General features: G+C 40.4%; 1 non-coding gene across 1 annotated transcript; it reads right to left on the bottom strand.

Annotated features, from left to right (window-relative positions):
* Positions 1 to 9,109: 9,109 nt before the first annotated feature.
* LOC116111452 lies at positions 9,110 to 9,216 on the bottom strand. Its single transcript, XR_004125075.1, has one exon. It is a non-coding gene; the product is annotated as a small nucleolar RNA R71 (small nucleolar RNA).
* Positions 9,217 to 19,004: the final 9,788 nt, after the last annotated feature.

A 19,004-nucleotide genomic window follows, 5' to 3' on the forward strand; every position in this document is an offset into this window, starting at 1 on the left:
CATATTCAATTACCCTAGTAATGTCGGGGCATACAAGACCAAATTTTTCTTTTTCCATTATGATGACATCTGCCATTTTAGGGAGCCGAGTAGGTCTTCCCTTTTTGTACTTAGCGAATTTTTTCTTTTCTTTTTAGGATTTGCTTTCTAACGATCTTTCTTGTTTCTTCGCAAGAAATAAGTCGACCAAGTTGACAAAATCTCTTTGACTTTAACCGAATAGTTGCATTCAGTAACATGCCAGATCACTGTCGCGACGTGAAACTGCTCATGACAACCGCCAATTTGAGGAAGTACAACTTCTTCAATTCTGAAGCGACTTTGGAACCCTTACTTCGTAAGTGTCCGTAGTCTTTTCAAAATTTTGCTTTTGCATGTAGCGAACTCTTTTACTAATAGTACCTGCATGCAGCGAATATGCCGCCCAAAGTACCAAAGTCGTTGAGAGAGAGGGGGTTCGTTTTCCCCTAGGTTGGCGCCACAGAACCAGCCGAGGCGGGCCCTAGTGACACCCCTCTTAAAGAGCACAGTTGGGGGCACAGCCACCCACCAAATAACTGGTAGAACCTTCTTAGCTTGCGGTCGCTCGTCCAAAGCAGAAGACCATGGGCCAAAAGTCCAAGAAAAGAAAAGTGGTGCAGCCCAAGGAATCAGAGTCCAAGATGAAGGGCTTGGGTGTGCAGCCTAGGAGCTCGCAGACTTATAAGGCTTTTTGCTCGTGAGGGAGTTCAAGGCATGCTACCAGGATTACACTGGTCTATTCGGGCAGGGGACAAAGGGAAGTCGCCACTTCCGGGAGGAAAGAAGGCAAGGGGTCGGCTGGCGAGGTGCCCTCTGCTTTAGGAGTTGACACACCAGTGTTGGACTCTATGGGTCAACTTCCGGAGCACTTGCAGCTGGTGGTGTTCACCCTTTTAGAGTGCCAACTTGCCAAAGTCGTTGAAGAGCTCGTGGCCTCCAACCCTATGGACTTGATGATTAGGGTGGTTCAAATGCAAATCCAGGTGACGGTTTGTCCTCGTCGAGGACTTTCCAATACTTTACTCTTTTCAAGGAGATAGCCTAATGCTTGCTTATTTCACTGTGCAGTCTTTACTCGTCATGCACTTGGGCCAACGAAAGGTCCAACTGGAAGCTGCCCGGGGACTCTTCAAGCTGAAGGAAGAGAATACACAGCTAAAGTGCAACTTAGCAGTTGCGAAAGAAAAGATAACCCTGCACATTGTTTAGATGAACCAGTACATGTTAGAGAGGAACTTTGCTCTTCACAAGGTGGACTTCCAGAAGGCTGAGTTGGAGAAGAGGGGAGATGAGCTTAAACAGCTTCAAAGGATAGTGGCCAGGCTTACCAAAGAGGCTGGCAAGAAAAAGTTGGAGTTGTGAGTGAACTCCGAGCGGGCCTTGCAGGCGAAGGAAGAGAAAACTCAGTTGTAGGAAACTTCCGAGAAGCAGAGGAAGGCACTAGAGGCAGACCTCGAATTATCCCAAGGCCAGGTCGCTTCATTAACCGAAGAGATAAAGCGACAAGAATTGGAAATTGAGAGGAAAGCTGCTGACTGGTCGATTCAGTCCATTTATGCCCTTCGACCAAAGAATCTGACCATGGACCTCACCGACCTTCCGGATGATTACCAGAGGATCCTTACCTCTATGGCGACAGTTGATGATGAGAAGGAAGCTCTAGGGCCTCACCTGGAAGAGGATCAACCAGAGAAGTACGTCCCGGAGGACCCGACAACTGACCAACCTGGAGATACCGAGGTCACACCTTTAGGGCCTAAGGACAAAGACTAGTGATCGCTTCTGCCTTTATTTTTCCCACAACCTTGCTTTTGAGTGACATTGCATATTTTCTTGTACTTAGAAATTTATGAATAAAATGATCATTTTTTAAATTATTTGTGAGCACTTATAATTTTTCATACTTCACAAACATTACATATGCGAACAAGGAGATGTCCTCTGGCTATTTAAATTATTTAGGAGCACTTATAATTTTTTGTACTTCACAAACATTACATATGCGAACAGAAAGATAAAAACAATGCGAGGAACAAAATCATACATTTATACACTCATAAAAACGATCTTAATTACAAAGCTTTCAAGGGAATTTTTACGAGGAAATTAAAAGAGTGAGTTCAGAATTACTGATAATAGGAGTGAAGGTGCTCAACATTCCAAGCTCGTGGTACTTCGGACCTGTTGAGCTTTTTGAGGTGATAAGTCCCCGGTTGTATCACCTTAGCGATGCGGTATGGGCCTTCCCAGTTTGGCCCTAATACTCCCGCACTTGGTTCCCTTGTACCAAGAAGGACTTCTTTCAAAATTAGGTCGCCGACCTAGAAGTCTCTTCTTCTGACTTTAGGGTCGAAAGAATCTTTTCACGTGCTACTAGTAGGCTACTATCCTTAGCTAAGCCTTGTCGTAATGTTCTTCAACTAAGTCTGGACTCGCACACAGAAGTAGAGGTGCTCGGTTCCGGGTACCCTACACTTTTTTAAGGAACCAAAATCAGAACCGACAGTTCCTTGAAATTTGGAACTAGAACTGGAACAGACGATTCCGGTTCCTAGGTACCAGAACCAGAACCTGTAACAACGGTTCTGGTTCTGGTTCTAGGTACCTTATAAAATTACAATGACCCTCAAAAGTTTTTAAAAGGACAAAAAAAACCCTTAAAAACTTACAAATACTCCCCCACCTGGCACTTGTTAACAAAAATAAAATTACAAATTATAAATTCAAAATTACAAACTTCATTATTTCGTAAAGGTAGATTCTCAAAAGTCAAACCAACTTACTTTAAATGTTATGAAATATAAATATAAATGTATTCACGTTACTTTTTTTTACAAAAGTTTTTATTAACCCGCCTAATATTTAATTTTATTTTATATTAGTCTCGGTTCCTGTTCCTGGTTCCTAAACCCTAACTATAGGAACCGAAACCTAGGAACCGGAACCGCACAGTAACGGTTCCAAAAATTTGGAACCGGAACCTACCCATTGACGATTGGTTCTGGGTAGGAACCGGAACCAAACCCAGGGTATCCGCTAGTTTTAGTTCCAACCGGTTCTTTTGAGCACCCCTACACAGAAGTGCTTCATTCTCTGTTTCATTGAACAAGTCCCTCCGAAGTGAACCAGTCCCTACTTCCAGTGGGATCATTGCCTCACAGCCACATGCTAGCGAGAAGGGTGTTTCTGAAGTAGAGGTTCTTGGAGTTATCTTGTATGCCCATAGGACTTCTGGGTGGTCGCCGACCCAATTTCCCTTGGCTGTGCCAAGCTTAGCTTTCAGAGAATGCTTGATGGTCTTGTTGACAGCTTCAACCTGGCCATTGGCTTGCGGTCTTGCGACTGAGGTGAAGTTTTTATGGATCCCCAACTCATCGCAAAACTGCTTGAATTCCTCGTTGTCAAACTGTTTCCCATTATCAGGGATTCCGCAGCGGCACACTATATTTTTGAAGACGAAGTCTTTGAGCTTCTTGGAAGTGATCGCCGCCAAGGGTTCAACTTCGGCCCACTTGGTGAAATAATCCACCGCGACCATATGTTAGAGTCATGAAAGTGACTCTATTTTGGTGATAAAAATACCCCATTTGTGATTAAATTGAAGTTTATTGAGACAATTAAAGAATTTATGAATTTATTCATGAAAATCGCTTCCTAATATTTTTCTTATGAATTTAACATGTTTGGAATGATTTTGGAAAATATATGAGTTGATATTAGATTGTGGTTTATGGATTAAGGGTGATTTTGTCTCATTTATGCTGTTTAGGGGGTAAAATGTCATGTTTTAGGGGGCTTATTTTGTCACTTTTTAATTGTGTAGGGACTAAACTGAAATTTTGCAATATGTGCTATAAAAGAAAAAATGCAGATTGCGTCCAGGGGGGCTGTTCATCTTCACTTTTCCGGTGACCCTTCATCTTCCATTTCCGGTGACCTCCGGCGACGTTTCATCTTCCTCGACCACAGATCATCATCATCCCGTCAAAGCCACGGCAAACTACCACGGCAAACCACCACCGAGAACCACCACGCCGCGACGCTTCGTCTTCCACCGCGACTCTTCGTCTTCCCAGCCAGTTTTGGCCATTTTTCAGTGACGTTCCAGCTCCCCAAGGGTAGATCTCACTTCCCCACAGCCGGATCTACACTTCCCTAGCTTCAGCCGCCGCGAAAACCGTCGGAATCCGTGATTTAGCCGCCGCGACTCTTCATCTTCCAGGCCAGATCCTGCTCATTTCCGGCGACTTCTCACCTCCCCGGGACCTGATCTGAACTCCCCATCACCAGAGCTTTCCATCGGTACCTTCAGATCCCATTTCCGCCACCGTTTTCCGGAGACCCGCCAGAAAATTAACGTTTTCTGGCGAACCGCGGCTGTTCATATTTCGGGCTGTCCGTTGGTCGTTTTCGCCCCTTTTTCGCACCATATCGCTGTCGGTTACCTCCTCTCCGCCATGGTCAGCTCCGTTTCCACCGTTTCGGCCTCCGTCATCACCACCATGAGCGGCTAAGCTCCCGGTTGTCTGTTACGGCATAGGCGAGATCGGGATTGACTCCACGACTCTCCTCATCAGCTCTCGACTAGTTGGATGAGCCCGATTATAGGACATTTGGTAGTATTGTGCTTCGGATTATATTTGTTTTCGTTTCATGATTGATTTCGATACTTTAATATGATTTGGGCATAACTTGTGATGAATATTGTTGTCCATTGTGATTTAATGTTTTCATAGAACTTGCTGAATGATAAACGTTGGTTTGGAATAATTAAATGATGAATATTGCTTACATTACTTCGCATCGATTGTAATTGAGTTGTGTTTGGATTTAATTTAATTTCTACTATTGTTGCGTTTATTGTGAAGTTGGTTGATTGGATATTACGTGTTGACAGATTGTATTTGTTAATCGCGTACCAACTAGTGGTATTGCCTTGTAGTGTTTATCGACGTTCAATGATAGTCTTTAACCAATCGAACTTGAGTGATCGGGTGAGACAGGATAGATTATACCTAGAGTGTCGGGAAACCATTTCATTGATTTACCTTGCCTTGTAGGTTTAGGGGATCGTAGAGGGTGGAGAAGAATTGTGTGAGTCGGTCTCGTGTCGGACCAAAACCGTAACGGCAACATTTTTATTATAAAGTTTTTATTAGTTTTAATTGCACTATTTCATTATTTGCATTTAGTCTATTTAGTTTCATTAATCCATTGCCAATTTCATTTTCGCTACTTAAAATACATTAGGTTGTTAGTCTTGCTCCCTGTGGATTCGATCCTGCTTACCGCTAACTACGGTACTTAGGTTTAATTTTTAGACTGTGACGATCGGTCTAACACCATAGCATACTTGACCCCTCCCTTTTCAGTTGGCATGGGTCAAATAAGATCAATTCCCCACATGGAGAATGGCCAAGGGCTGGTCATTGTTATCAGCTGGTGGAAAAGAGCTCGCGGTATGTTCGCGAACCGCTGGCACTTGTCACACATTTTTACAAAGTTAAAGGTATCCTCTTGAAGCAGGGGCCATTAGTACCCTTGACGAACAACTTTGTTAGCAAGGGATCGCACGGCAGTGTGATTACCACAGATCCCTTCATGTATCTCCCTTATGATATAGTTTACTTCCTTGTCGGTTACACATCAGAGAAGAGGGGCACTAAATCCTCGCTTGTACAACTTATCTCCTATGAGTGTGTAACGAGAAACTCTAGTTCGCAGGGTTCTTGCCTCAATCTTGTCATTGGGCAAGGTCCCATCTTGGAGATATTGAATAACTGGGGTGATCCAGGAAACTGATTTTGTCATAACCACGACCTTTTCGGGCAAGCTGCTACCAGGGATCTCTATGTACCAAACAGGAATACTTTCCAGGGCATCTGAGTTTAGTGATGAGGCTATTCTTGCAAGGGCATCCGTGATAAAATTATTGTCTCTAGGAATCTGCGTGATCGCGAAGTGCTTGAAAGACTCGAGTGCAACCTTAGCTTTCTTCAGATAATTGATCATGTTTTCTTCCTTGGCTTGATACTCTCCCAAAATCTGATTAACAACCAGCATGGAGTCATTGTGAATACTAATCACGGTTGACCCCATTTCTTTTGCCAACCGTAGATAGGTGAGCAGTGCTTTATACTCGGCCTCGTTGTTGGTAGCTTTGAACCCAAACCGAAGAATACCGTAGATGCGAGTCCCCAAGGGACTAAGGAGGAGAAGACCTGCCCCGACCCTTTTCTTGTTCGAGGATCCATCGACATAGAGGCTCCAAGTCGAGAGATTCTAAATAGTTTCCTAGGTGACTTCGCTGGACTGTTGCTCGGATTCCTAAATCGGTTGGTGTGAAAACTCCAAAATGAAATCGACAATAGCCTGTCCTTTAATGGTTGCTTTTGGTCTATACTGCTGATCGAACGAACATAGTTCCATCGCCTACTTGAGCAACTTACCTGAAGCCTCTAGCTTTTGGAGGACTTGCCTGAGCGGGTAGTTGGTCAATACATGGATAGTGTGGGCATGGAAATAAGGCCGCAACTTTCTGGAGGTGATTAGCAGGGCATAAGCTAATCACTCCATTTCTGGATACCACATTTTGGCATCCAACAGACGCCAACTCGTGTAATATATTGGCCATTGGACTCTATTTTCTTCCCGAATCAAAGTTGCACTGACCGCATGCTGAGAGACGGATAGATATAGGAGAAGAATTTCTTGAGGGAGTGGCTTGGATAGGAGATGTGGCTTTTCGAGGTGCTCTTTTATGCTCTAGAAAGCCTATTTGTAGTCCGGAGTCCACTCAAACTTCTTGTTGGCCTTGAGGATATTGAAAAATGGCAAGCAACAATCTGTTACTCTTGATATGAAGTGACTAAAAGCCCCTATTCGCCCATTAAAACTCTAAACCTGTTTTTGATTGGTTGGGCTCCTCATATCAAGGAGAGCTTGAATAATTTCGGGGTTAATTTCTATTCCACTCTGGTTAACCATATACGCTAAGAATTTTCCCGAGGATACTTGATAAGCCGTGGATTATATTGTTTTTATTAGAATTTTTAGTCGGATTTCAGATACGTCTTAGTTCAATTTGACCTAAATTGCTACTTAAATCTTTATATTTTGTGTTTCAGGCTAAAATGGAAATTTTATGCAAATAATGGGCGAATTAGAGTTTCTGGACTCATAAGTGAGCGGATCTTAGAAGTTGGGAAAGTTCTGAAGCAGAGTGGAGCACTATGAAGGTTGTTTCCATGAGGAGAGCGTCGAAGATCGAAGATTCAAGCAAAGAAGCAAGCGGAGAGCAATTCTATAAATTCAGAATTCCACATGCAGGTTCGTCGCAGTGAAGCTTGTTCTTCGCTGCGGTTAAGAGAGTTGCGTACAAGGGTTTATTTCACTTCGTCACCGCGGCGAGAATCCTTCGCCGCGGCGAAGTCTACGAATTCCAAAATGCACAGTTTCATTTTTAGGCATTTGCCTAGGTTTTTGGCCTAGGTATAAAAGCAAAACTTAGTTATTTTTTATAGGGGTCGTTCGTTTTTAGAGAGAGAGCAGCTATTTTCATTCTCTTTGGTTGATTTTGGACGAACTTTGATTGAAAAAGGGTGAAGATTTGAAATTAAAACTAGTGGATTCGTCATTTAGGGAGATCTCTTGTCCTTTCTCTTATTTTCATTACGTTGAACATGGGGTTTTTCGCTTCTTTTGTTTGTGTTGTTGATTTAGCTATGAACTAACCCATTTTGGGTTAGGGTTTTAATGTAATTCGGAATACCATGGGTTAAGTAATTGATTGTTATTATCTTCATATGATTTTGCTTTGATTGTGTGATTATTCTGAAATTATTGTTTTTATATGATGAACATGAAGAGATTGAGAAATAATTCATGTTAAGCTTCTTGGGTAATCACCATTGTAGTATTAAATGCTAGAGATAGATTTAAGAATCAATGAAATCAATTTAGGATTCTTTGTGCTTAATGAGCTTTGAACTATTAGTCTTCATTTTGTTGGGTGCAGAAGTTTACTAGGGAAGAGTAAGGAAATATAGCCTGAGAAGGTATATTTTATACTTTAGAGAGTTCGATTTACAATTAATGCATGTGAATATGGATTTAGTATAATCCTTAGGTTTAACCCATAGAGTCCGAATGAAGTCAAAACCCTACCCATTTGTTTGAATTGATTTTATCCGTTTTTTAATTCTTGCTTTCATAATTTAGTTTTGAATATTTAGAAATTTTGATTTAGTTTAGTTTAAAATCCTCCCATCAATCCAAACAACTTGATTGCTCCAACTTGAAAACAGTAGAAAAACTTAGTGCTTAACAACCAATCCTCGTGGGAACGATACTCACTCATCACTTTATTACTTATGCGACTGGTATACTTGCTACATATTGCATGTTATGAAATCATGCAACAAGTTTTTGGCGCCGTTGCCGGGGATTGAGTTTTGTGTTAACATTAAAATTTTTTGTGTTAGCTAGATTGGAGTGTTATTTTTACTTAATTGTTATTTGTTTTATTTTTGTTATTTTTCTTTGTTTGGTGTGATTTCACTCTTTCTACTTTTCTATGTAGTTTATGCGAAGAGCAAGACATCAGCCAGTGGTTCCTATTGATCTTGAGATTGAAAGAACCACTCGAAGACTGAACAGAGAAAGAAGAGAAAGAGAACCTACAGTTGAACCAGAAGTAATAGTTGTAGAGATGGCAAAGAATAGAACATTGAGGGAATTCTCTGTTCCCACAGTTAAAGGCAGTGGGTCAAGTATTACTAGACCAGCGGTACAAGCCAACAACTTCGAGATAAAGCTGGCAATCATCCAGAAGATCCAGCAGTCGGTTCAGTTCAGGGGGGATTTGAAGGAAGATCCAAATCTACACATTGCCAATTTTTTAGAGATTTGTGATACGTTCAAGTCAAACGGAGTGTCAGATGATGTAATCAGATTGAGACTATTCCCATTTTCATTGAAGGATAAAACTAAGGGATGGTTACTGGCACAACCAACAAGAAGAATCACCTCATGGACTAATTTAGCGTAGAAGTTTCTGACCAAATTCTTTCCTCTAGCAAAGTCGGCAAAGTTGAGAAATGACATCACGTCATTCATTCAAGAAGAGTTTGAATCATTGTATAAGGCTTGGGAAAGATACAAAGAATTACTGAGAAGGTGTCCACATCATGGGTTGCCAGTTTGGATGTAAGTCCAAACATTTTATAATGGATTAACGTGAATGTGCAAACTATGGTGGATGTAGCCTCAGGAGGAGCATTACAGAATAAGACTCCGAAAGAAGCTCACAAGTTGCTTGAGGTTCTAGCAAGCAACAACTATCAAAGACCTAATGAGAGGGTGCAACCGAAGAAATCCATGGGTCTTCATGAAGTTTATGCATATACAACCATTTCAGCCCAACTAACAGCACTTCAGAAACAGTTGGGAAGTATGTAGGTAAATTCCATTCAAGCTCTTCAACTAACTTGTGATTTTTGTGCAGGTAATCACGTGAGCAGTGAATATCAAGTAGGGAACACTTTTGCCTCAACATCGTCATCATCGGAGCAGGTTAACTACTTGGCTAGAAATCAAAGGCAACCGAATAATCCGTACTCTAACACATATAATTCTGGTTGGAGGAATCACCCGAACCTGTCTTGGGGCAATCAAAACCAACAAAATCAGCAAAACAATCAATGGAATCAAAGGGCATTGCCAAACAACCAAATAGGGGTGAACAACCAACAAGGAGACCCAAGAGTGACGAAATTGGAGGACATGTTTGGGAAGTTTATGCAAGAGACCACGGGTTTTATGAATGAGACGAGAACTAATTTCAGAAATCAAGGGGCGTCCATTCGGAACTTGGAGTACAGATGGGGTTGTTAGCTGAAAAGCTAAATGAGAGACCACAGGGTGCTCTACAAGCAACACAATGACTAACCCACGTGAGCAAGCAAATGCAATAATTTTGAGGAGTGGGACAGTTTTGGAAGAGGTGGAAAAAGAAGAAAAGCCACCAAGGGAAAAGGAAGAATATGATGAGGAAATAGATGAAGAGATAGTTGCTGAAGAGAAACCATCTATCTCTAGGGAAGAAGAACAGAAACGGGGAAGAGAGGCAAAAGAGAAGGAGAGAGAAATTACCATTTCCCGAGATACCACCAGAGTTGGCACATCACACTCCACCCGTGCCTTTTCCTCAAAGACTGAAGAAAAAGAATCAGGATAAGCAGTTTTCCAAATTTATTGAAATATTTAAAAAACTACATATTAACATTCCTTTTGCAGATGCATTGCAACAGATGCCGAGCTACGCGAAATTTCTTAAGGAAATTTTATTAAACAAAAGGAAGTTAGAAGATGAGGAAACAGTGATGCTCACAGAGGAGTGTAGCACCATTCTCCAGAAGAAGCTACCCCCGAAGCTCAAAGATCCAAGGAGTTCTACTATTCCTTGCATTATAATAAACATTACTTTTGATTGTGTTTTATATGATTTAGGTGCTAGTATTAATTTAATGCCCTTTTTTGTTTTCAGGAGATTGGGAATTGGTGAAGTGAAGCCAACGACCATGTCATTGCAACTTGTAGATAGGTCCATAAAAAATCCGAGGGGGATAGTGGAAGATGTGTTGGTGAAAGTGGATAAGATAATCTTTCCGGCAGATTTTGTTGCTTTGGACATGGAAGAGGATAAAGAAATTCCTCTCATTTTGGGCCGACCATTTTTGGCCACGGGAAGAGCACTTATAGATGTGCAAGAAGGGAAGTTACTATTAAGAGTTCAAGATGAAACATTAACTTTCAATGTCTTTGAGGCTATGAAGTTTCCATCCGAAACGGATTCATGTTTTAGTGTTGATGTGGTGGATAAACTAGTAGCAGAATCTATTGAAGAAAGCACCCCACAATTACTTCTAGAAGCTTGTATTGCCAAATCAAAAACAGTAGAGGGAGATGAGTCGACGAGTAATGAATGTGCTAGATTGTTGGAAGCACTTCAACTAATTGATGAGAGCCAAGATCGAGAATTTGAAGAATTTGATTTTGAAAAAGAGAAAGAAAAGGAAAAAAATGAAGAACCTCCAAAACTTGAGTTGAAACCTTTACCTTCCCCCCTCAAATATGTGTATGTTAGGGAATCAGAGACCTTCCCATTAATTATTAGTTCAAGTTTGAGCAATTTGGAAGAAAAGCGGTTGATTAGGGTGTTGAGGGAACACAGACTAGCAATTGGATGGACTATTTCGGATATTAGAGGCATCTCGCCATCATTCAGCATGCATAAGATACTCATGGGGGATGATATCAAGCCTAGGATGCAACCACAGCGAAGATTGAATCCGTCGATGAAGGAAGTGGTGAGAAAGGAAGTGGTGAGAAAGGAGGTGGTGAAACTCCTAGATGCGGGAATAATTTATCCTATTTTCGATAGTCCATGGGTTAGCCCGATATAAGCGGTTCTGAAAAAAGGGAGGTATCACGGTGATAAAGAATGAGAGTAATGAATTGATACCAACTAGGACGGTCATGGGTTGGAGAGTGTGCATTGATTACCGAAAATTGAATAAGGCGACAAGGAAGGATCATTTTCCACTTCCTTTCATTGATCAGATGTTGAAGAGATTGGCAGGGCATGCCTATTACTGTTTCCTGGATAGGTATTCAGGATATAATCAGATTGCCATTACTCCTGAAGATCAAGGGAAGATGACCTTCACTTGTCCATATGGCACATTTGCTTACCAAAGGATGCGCTTTGGGTTATGCAATGCACTAGCCACATTTCAGAGATGCATGATGTCGATCTTTGGAGATATGGTGGAACGGTTTATAGAAGTCTTCATGGATGACTTCTCAGTTTTTGGTTCATCTTTTGACAACTGCTTATCCAATCTTTCTCTTGTTTTGCAGCAATGTAAGGAGACAAACTTGGTATTCAATTGGGAGAAATGCCATTTCATGGTCCAGGAGGGAATAATGCTTGGTCATAGAATTTCAAAAGACGGAATAGAAGTAGATCGAGCAAAGACAGAAGTGATTGAGAAGCTGCCACCACCATCAAATGTTAAAGCAGTTCGAAGTTTCTTGGGGCATGCGGGGTTTTACAGATGATTCATCAAGGACTTTTCTAAGATTTCTAAACCCCTTTGCAATTTGTTGATTAAAGATTTTGCTTTTGATTTTAATGATGAATGCATGCATGCCTTTCTAACTCTAAAAAAATTATTAGTATCTGCACCTATTATTGCAGTTCCCGATTGGGGACTACCATTTGAATTGATGTGCGATGCTAGTGATTTTGCTCTAGGAGTAGTGTTAGGACAAAGGAAAAACAAAGTGTTGCATGTAATTCAGTATGCTAGCAAAACACTCACTGATGCACAATTGAATTACACCACCACTGAAAAAGAATTGTTGGCTGTGGTTTTTGCTTTTGACAAATTTCGTTCATATTTGTTAGGTGCAAAGGTGATCGTCTATACAGACCATTCATCACTCAAGCACTTATTAGCCAAGCAAGAAGCGAAACCTCGGTTGATAAGATGGATCCTATTGCTTTAGGAGTTTGAGTTAGAAATTAGAGATAAGAAGGGGTTGAAAAATGTGGTGGCGGATCACTTGTCAAGGATTGAGAGACCAATCCAGGGAAAAGAAGAGGAAATTCCCATTAGAGAAACATTTCCGGATGAGAATGGATGAAGCACCATGGTATGCAGATTTTGTGAATTTTTTGTCATCAAGGGTGCTCCCAATTGGAATGACTTTCCAACAAAAGAGGAAATTCTTCTCAGATTTGAAGTATTACTTTTGGGAAGAGCCATTTTTGTACAGACACTGCACTGATCAAATGATACATAGATGTGTCCCAGAGGAGGAAATGGAAAGCATTCTATGACATTGTCACGAGAAGGAAGTGGATGGCCATTTTGGAGGAGCTAGGACAACAGCCAAGGTTCTTCAATCTGGGTTTTATTGGCCAACCCTTTTTAAGGATTCTTTCCGGATGGTTCAGGAGTTGACCAATGTCAACGAAGTGGTAATATTTCAAAAAGGGATGAGATGTCATTGAACAACATACTTGTGGTTGAGTTGTTTGATGTGTGGGAGATTGACTTCATGGGTCTCTTCCTAAATTCGTTTGGGAACACATATATTTTGGTGGCTATGGACTACGTATCAAAGTGGGTGGAAGCAGTTGCATTGCCGTCTAATGATGCCAGGGTAGTGATTAATTTTGTGAGAAAGAATATTTTCTCAAGATTTGGAGTATCAAGGGCAATCATTAGTGATGGAGGATCACACTTTTGCAATAGGCAATTTGACACACTTTTGGGAAAGTATGGAGTGAAGCATAGAGTTGCGACACCTTACCATCCACAGACGAGCGGGCAAGTGGAACTGTCTAACAGAGAACTTAAGGGAATTTTAGAGAAGACAGTTAATGCATCTAGGAAAGATTGGTCACGGAAAATGGATGATGCATTATGGGCCTACCGAACTGCATTTAACACTCCAATTGGTATTTCTTCGTTTAGAATGGTCTATGGGAAAGCATGTCACTTGTAGGTAGAACTCGAGCATAAGGCATACTGGATAGTCAAGCAGCTAAACATGGACTTAAGAGCTGTTGGGGAGGAAAGGATGCTGACTTTGAATGAACTCAATGAATTCCGTCTCGAAGCATATGAGAATGCTCGAATTTACAAAGAGAAGACAAAAAGGTGGCATCACAAGCATATCAGGAAGAAGAACTTTGAAGTGGGTCAGAGAGTGTTGTTGTTCAATTCCGAACTTAGGCTTTTCCCCAGAAAACTTAAGTCTAGATGGTCCGGACCATTCACAGTTACAAGAATTCACCCATCTGGAGTGGTGGAAGTTTCACATGAAGAAAAGGGCACTTTTACAGTCAATGGATAGAGATTGAACCCATACATTGATGGGGTGATGAGTTGTAAGTCCATCCCGATCCGGCTTGACATTCCGACTTGACGAATTGAGAGAGTCAAGCTTTCGACTATAAACAAGCGCTCCTTGGGAGGCAACCCAAGTGTTTTCATTTATTTATCTTTGTGATTGTTTTGTAGTTGTTTAGTTTTTGTTTGATTAGTTTATGAAGTTAATTGGTGTATTTTTGGATGTTTCAGGTGAAGTTTCAAACTAAGGCGAAAAAGAAATAAAAAAGTGTCCCAGACTTCGCCGAGGCGAAGTATCTCTTGTATTTTTTTGCCGCGGCAAAGCAAGTGGGGTGAATTTTTGCCAAGGAAACTTCGTCGCGGTGAAGATCAAGTGGGGTGAATTTTTGCCAAGGAAACTTCGCCGCGGCGAAGATTGTTCTCCGCCGAAGCGAGGTACTCCCTGTAATTTTTCGCCAACCCTAAAATTCGATTGATGAACTTCACCACGGTGAAGTCTGCTTTCTATAAATTCTCACTTTCTTTCTTTCTTCATTTTCCACGCAACTTTTCAAATCTATTTGAGAGAAAAATTTTCCAACTTCAATCCGGAGCCTTCCCAGTGATTTTCCAACCAAAGTTCTCACTCCTTAACCCTTCTAAACACCAAAACAACTCATTTCAACAACAATTTTTGCGAAAAATTCACGAAATCCTTGAATTCAAGAAAATTGGGTTTTGCAATCTAGGCTGATTTTGGCTCAATTGGTGGCGAATACTCCTTAGTTTGGGTAAGATATTACGTTCTCTAAGCTTTTTATCTCAAAAATTTCGAATTTTGATTTGTAGATCTGAAAATTTTGATTGTTGGTTGAGTTATGGAATTTTTGTGCTTGTGAGTGTTGATTTTGTTTGAGGAAGGGTTGATTATGCATTGTGTGATGTTGAGGAGTGTGGGTTTTAAATTTGGGAGTGTTTGGTTGAATTTGGAAGAATCGTAGTTTGGGGGTTAAGGTGAAATTTTTTGAAAGTGTTGTCAATTTTTGCAGGATTGAATTTGTTGTTATAGGACACTTAGGTTTGAATTTTTGAGTTGCATTGTTGAGTTGAAGTGTAGTTTTGGAGAAAATGCCACCCAAACTCAAGGTACCATCCAAGGGCAAAGGAAAAAGAAAGAAAGTAGACGATCGATTTATAAATGAAAAGGCTCGGAAAAACTATGAGGCAGCAGCCAAAAGGAAAGATGAGGATTTATCCCTGAGCGAGGACTGACTACAACCCAGGCTGATGAGTGGAGTCAAGGGAGAAGTTGGAGGGACTTTATGAGTGAACCTGCACATGCGGCTGTGGAACCACTAGTGAGAGAGTTTTATGCCAACCTCCGTGAATGTGATTGGGGGGGGGGGGGGGGGGGAGGGGGGGTTGTGTTTGTGAGGGCTACTGATGTGGTACTTACAGCAAAGGTCATCAATGATTTCTATGGGTTACCTCAGATTGACCGTGATGAATATGAGGAGTTTAGGAGGACGCAGAAAAGGGATGAGGTGATTCTTAGGACCATAGCGAAACCAGATGCCTGTTAGGATATTTCAAAGAAGGGCAAGAAAACCATTAAGGGGACTAGTTTAACACCAGTGGCTCAGTTGTGGCGGTATTTTATTTGTGCTAGGATGATGCCAGAGATGCACTACAGTACAGTGACATATGAGAAGGCACTTTTGTTGTATTCTATTGCCACAAGAAAGAGAATGGGTGGGGAACATCATCCTAACGAGTATCCAACTTGCAGCCAAACTAGGGCAAGGCGGTTTTTTGTTCCCACAACTGATATCAGACTTGTGCACTCAAGCAGGAATCGAGGTACATGCTGATGAGCCACTAATCCATGCTGCCTCAGTCCTCGACACAGCCTACTTCCGCAAACATCTTGAGCCTCAAACAGAAGTAGGGCCCAGATCAGGCACCAAGAGAAGGAGAACAACAACAGCTACCACCACATCTGGTTCAACAGCCCCAATGAGAGAAATGATGCAGAAAATGATGGGTCTGATGAAAAGGATGGAGCAACGTCACGGGTGGCTGGCAGAGCAGGCCAGGAAGACACATGAGCTGTAAATTAGCTGCTGCAACAACGTCAAGATTGATTCTTCAGAACACCAGTGGGAAGACTGGGATTCAGATGAGTGGATGAGCTCCGATTAAGAAGAGGATGACGTTGAGGAAGAAGAGGAGGCCGAAGAATAAGCACCTGAGCACCTGTTTTAGTTTTCGTTATTTTTGTTTGTTTAGTTGTTTCTGTTTTTCTTTTATCTTGAACATTGAACTCAGTTGATATTTTTGTTTGGGATTATGTTAGTTGTTTTTGTTGTTTCATTCTTGTTTTAATTTCTAGTTGATGTAAAGACAAGATTAGGGTTGTAATACTTTCATATTAGTTAGTGGATTTTTCTAACATAGTGGACACCACAATTTTCAATTGTTTTTACAGAATTTGAGTGATGAAAAAGCTGAGGACCAGGTGTGCACACTGTTGAGCGGAACTTCAACTTCATGGATTAATCAAGGAACTATCTCGAACCTTTTTCTATTTTGTTTTCTATTCCTAATTTATGCATAAGGTGACATTGGGGACGATGTCATCTTTAGCTTGGGGGTAGGAAAAATTTTAAAATTTTTTTATTTTTGCTTCAATTACGTTTGTGTTTTTGTTGTGGTTGCCAATGATGAATTGCATAAGTCCATGATGAGACTAGGATTGTTGGGTTTTTATTGTTGAAAAATGTTAAGCATTGCTTCAAGTTCATGTTTATTGACTGAATTTTGATTGAGGTTTGTTGAGTGGTTCAACCACCTTTTTCATTTATTTCAGCATGCTTAGATTCATTTTATGAGGTTAGATAAAGTTTGATAATGTTGGTGGATTCTAGAACCTAGTAGAGAAGTGCTTGAGGTGAAATTCTAGGATTAAACATTGTTGAGGAAATGATTTAGGCATTTTTTTGGAACGTTTGAGCCTTTCCAGCCGACCCATGAATGAATTTTTTCCTAGTCACCCACTTGAGCCTTATGAGATTATCATTGCATTTTATTTTCTTACAAACCGAAAATTTCCCAATCCAACTACCCTAAACACATAATCGGCCCCTTAGGAGAATTTTGGGCCTAATGCAAACACAAAGAAAGTGAAGAGTTGTGCGAATCACTAAAAGAACAGTTTGAGGGTTGTGAGAAGGGCGATAAGAATAAGAGAGGTAGTTAACCTCAATTCGATTATTATTATTTTCATAAATATATATATTAGATTCTTCTTGATTTAATTCGAAATCAGAAATAAGAAATATTAAGTTTGAGGGTTGTAAAATGGTCGACACTTTGATTGGTGGTTGAGAAGAAATGGAGATTGATGTGACTTGTAGTGTTTGCATGAGGAAAACCGAGTTCTTTTACTTTGTTTATCCTATCATTTTTCTTGGAACCCACTACCCGAGCCTAATGTTATAAGCTTGTAAAGACCTATCAATTCTTAGCGATGTCTAGTCTACATTAGTGGAGAGTAGTTCGATATTTAGGCTTATGGAGTCTGCCACTATTTGATAAACTTTTCATTTCTACATAAAATAATCTGGGAAGTTGGAATGTGGATTGAAGTGGGGATCACCTACTCGGTGGACCGATTGAGAAAGACAGTCGATGTAGCTTATAACTTCTTAGAGTGTTGAACATTTTCTGATAATAATTTTTCAACAACCTTTGAGACTTGTGTGATTTCTAGCCAATTCGTATGTTGAGTTTGAGTCTAATTTGTGTTTGTTCATTTTTCAGTTTTGTTGTGTTGTGTTTTGTGCTTTTGGTTGTTTATTGTTTTTCTTTCATTGAGTTTTGTACCTTATGCTTGGGGACGAGCATGCTTGTAGCTTGGGGATATTTGATAAGCCGTGGATTATATTGTTTTTATTAGACTTTTTAGTCGGATTTCAGATACTTCTTAGTTCATTTTGACCTAAATTGCTACTTAAGTCTTTATATTTTGTGTTTCAGGCTAAAATGGATATTTTATGCAAATAATGGGTGAATTGGAGTTTCTGGACTCAGAAGTGAGCAGATCTCAAAAGTTGGGAAAGTTCTGAATCAGAGTGGAGCACTATGAAGCTTGTTTCCATGAGGAGAGCATCGAAGATCGAAGCTACAAGCAAAGAAGCAAGCGGAGGGCAATTCTATAAATTCATAATTCCACATGAAGGTTCGCCGCGACGAAGAGAGTTGCACACGAGGGTTTATTTCACTTCGTCGTCGCGGCGAGTATTCTTCTTCACCGTGGCAAAGTCTGCGAATTCCAAAATGCACAGTTTCATTTTTAGGCATTTTCCTAGGTTTTTGGCCTATGTATAAAAGCAAAACTTAGTCATTTTTTATAGGGGTCGTTCGCTTTTAGAGAGAGACCAGCTATTTTCATTCTCTTAGGTTGGTTTTGGACGAACTTTGATTGAAAAAGGGTGAAGATTTGAGATTAAAACCAGTGGATTCGTCATTTGGGGAGATCTCTTGTCCTTTCTCTTATTTTCATTATGTTGAACATGGGGTTTTTCGTTTCTTTTGTTTGTGTTGTTGATTTAGCTATGAACTAACCCATTTTGGGTTAAGGTTTTGATGTAATTCAGAATACCATGGGTTAAGTAATTGATTGTTATTATCTTCATATGATTTTGCTTTGATTGTGTGATTATTCTAAAATTATTGTTTTTATATGATGAACATGATGAGATTGAGAAATAATTCATTTTAAGCTTCTTGGGTAATCACCATTGTAGTATTAAATGCTAGAGATAGATTTAAGAATCAGTGAAATCAATTTTGGATTCTTTGTGCTTAATGAGCTTTGAACTATTAGTCTTCATTTTGTTGGGTGCGGAAGTTTACTAGGGGAGAGTAAGGAAATATAGCTTGAGAAGGTATATTTTATACTTTAGAGAGTTCGATTTACAATCAATGCATGTGAATATGGATTTAGTATAATTCTTAGATTTAACCCATAGAGTCCGAATGAAGTCAAAACCCTACCCGTTTGTTTGAATTGATTTT

The sequence above is a fragment of the Pistacia vera genome, unplaced genomic scaffold (assembly GCF_008641045.1).
Source record: "Pistacia vera cultivar Batoury unplaced genomic scaffold, PisVer_v2 Contig638, whole genome shotgun sequence".
NCBI classification, from domain to species: Eukaryota; Viridiplantae; Streptophyta; class Magnoliopsida; order Sapindales; family Anacardiaceae; genus Pistacia; species Pistacia vera.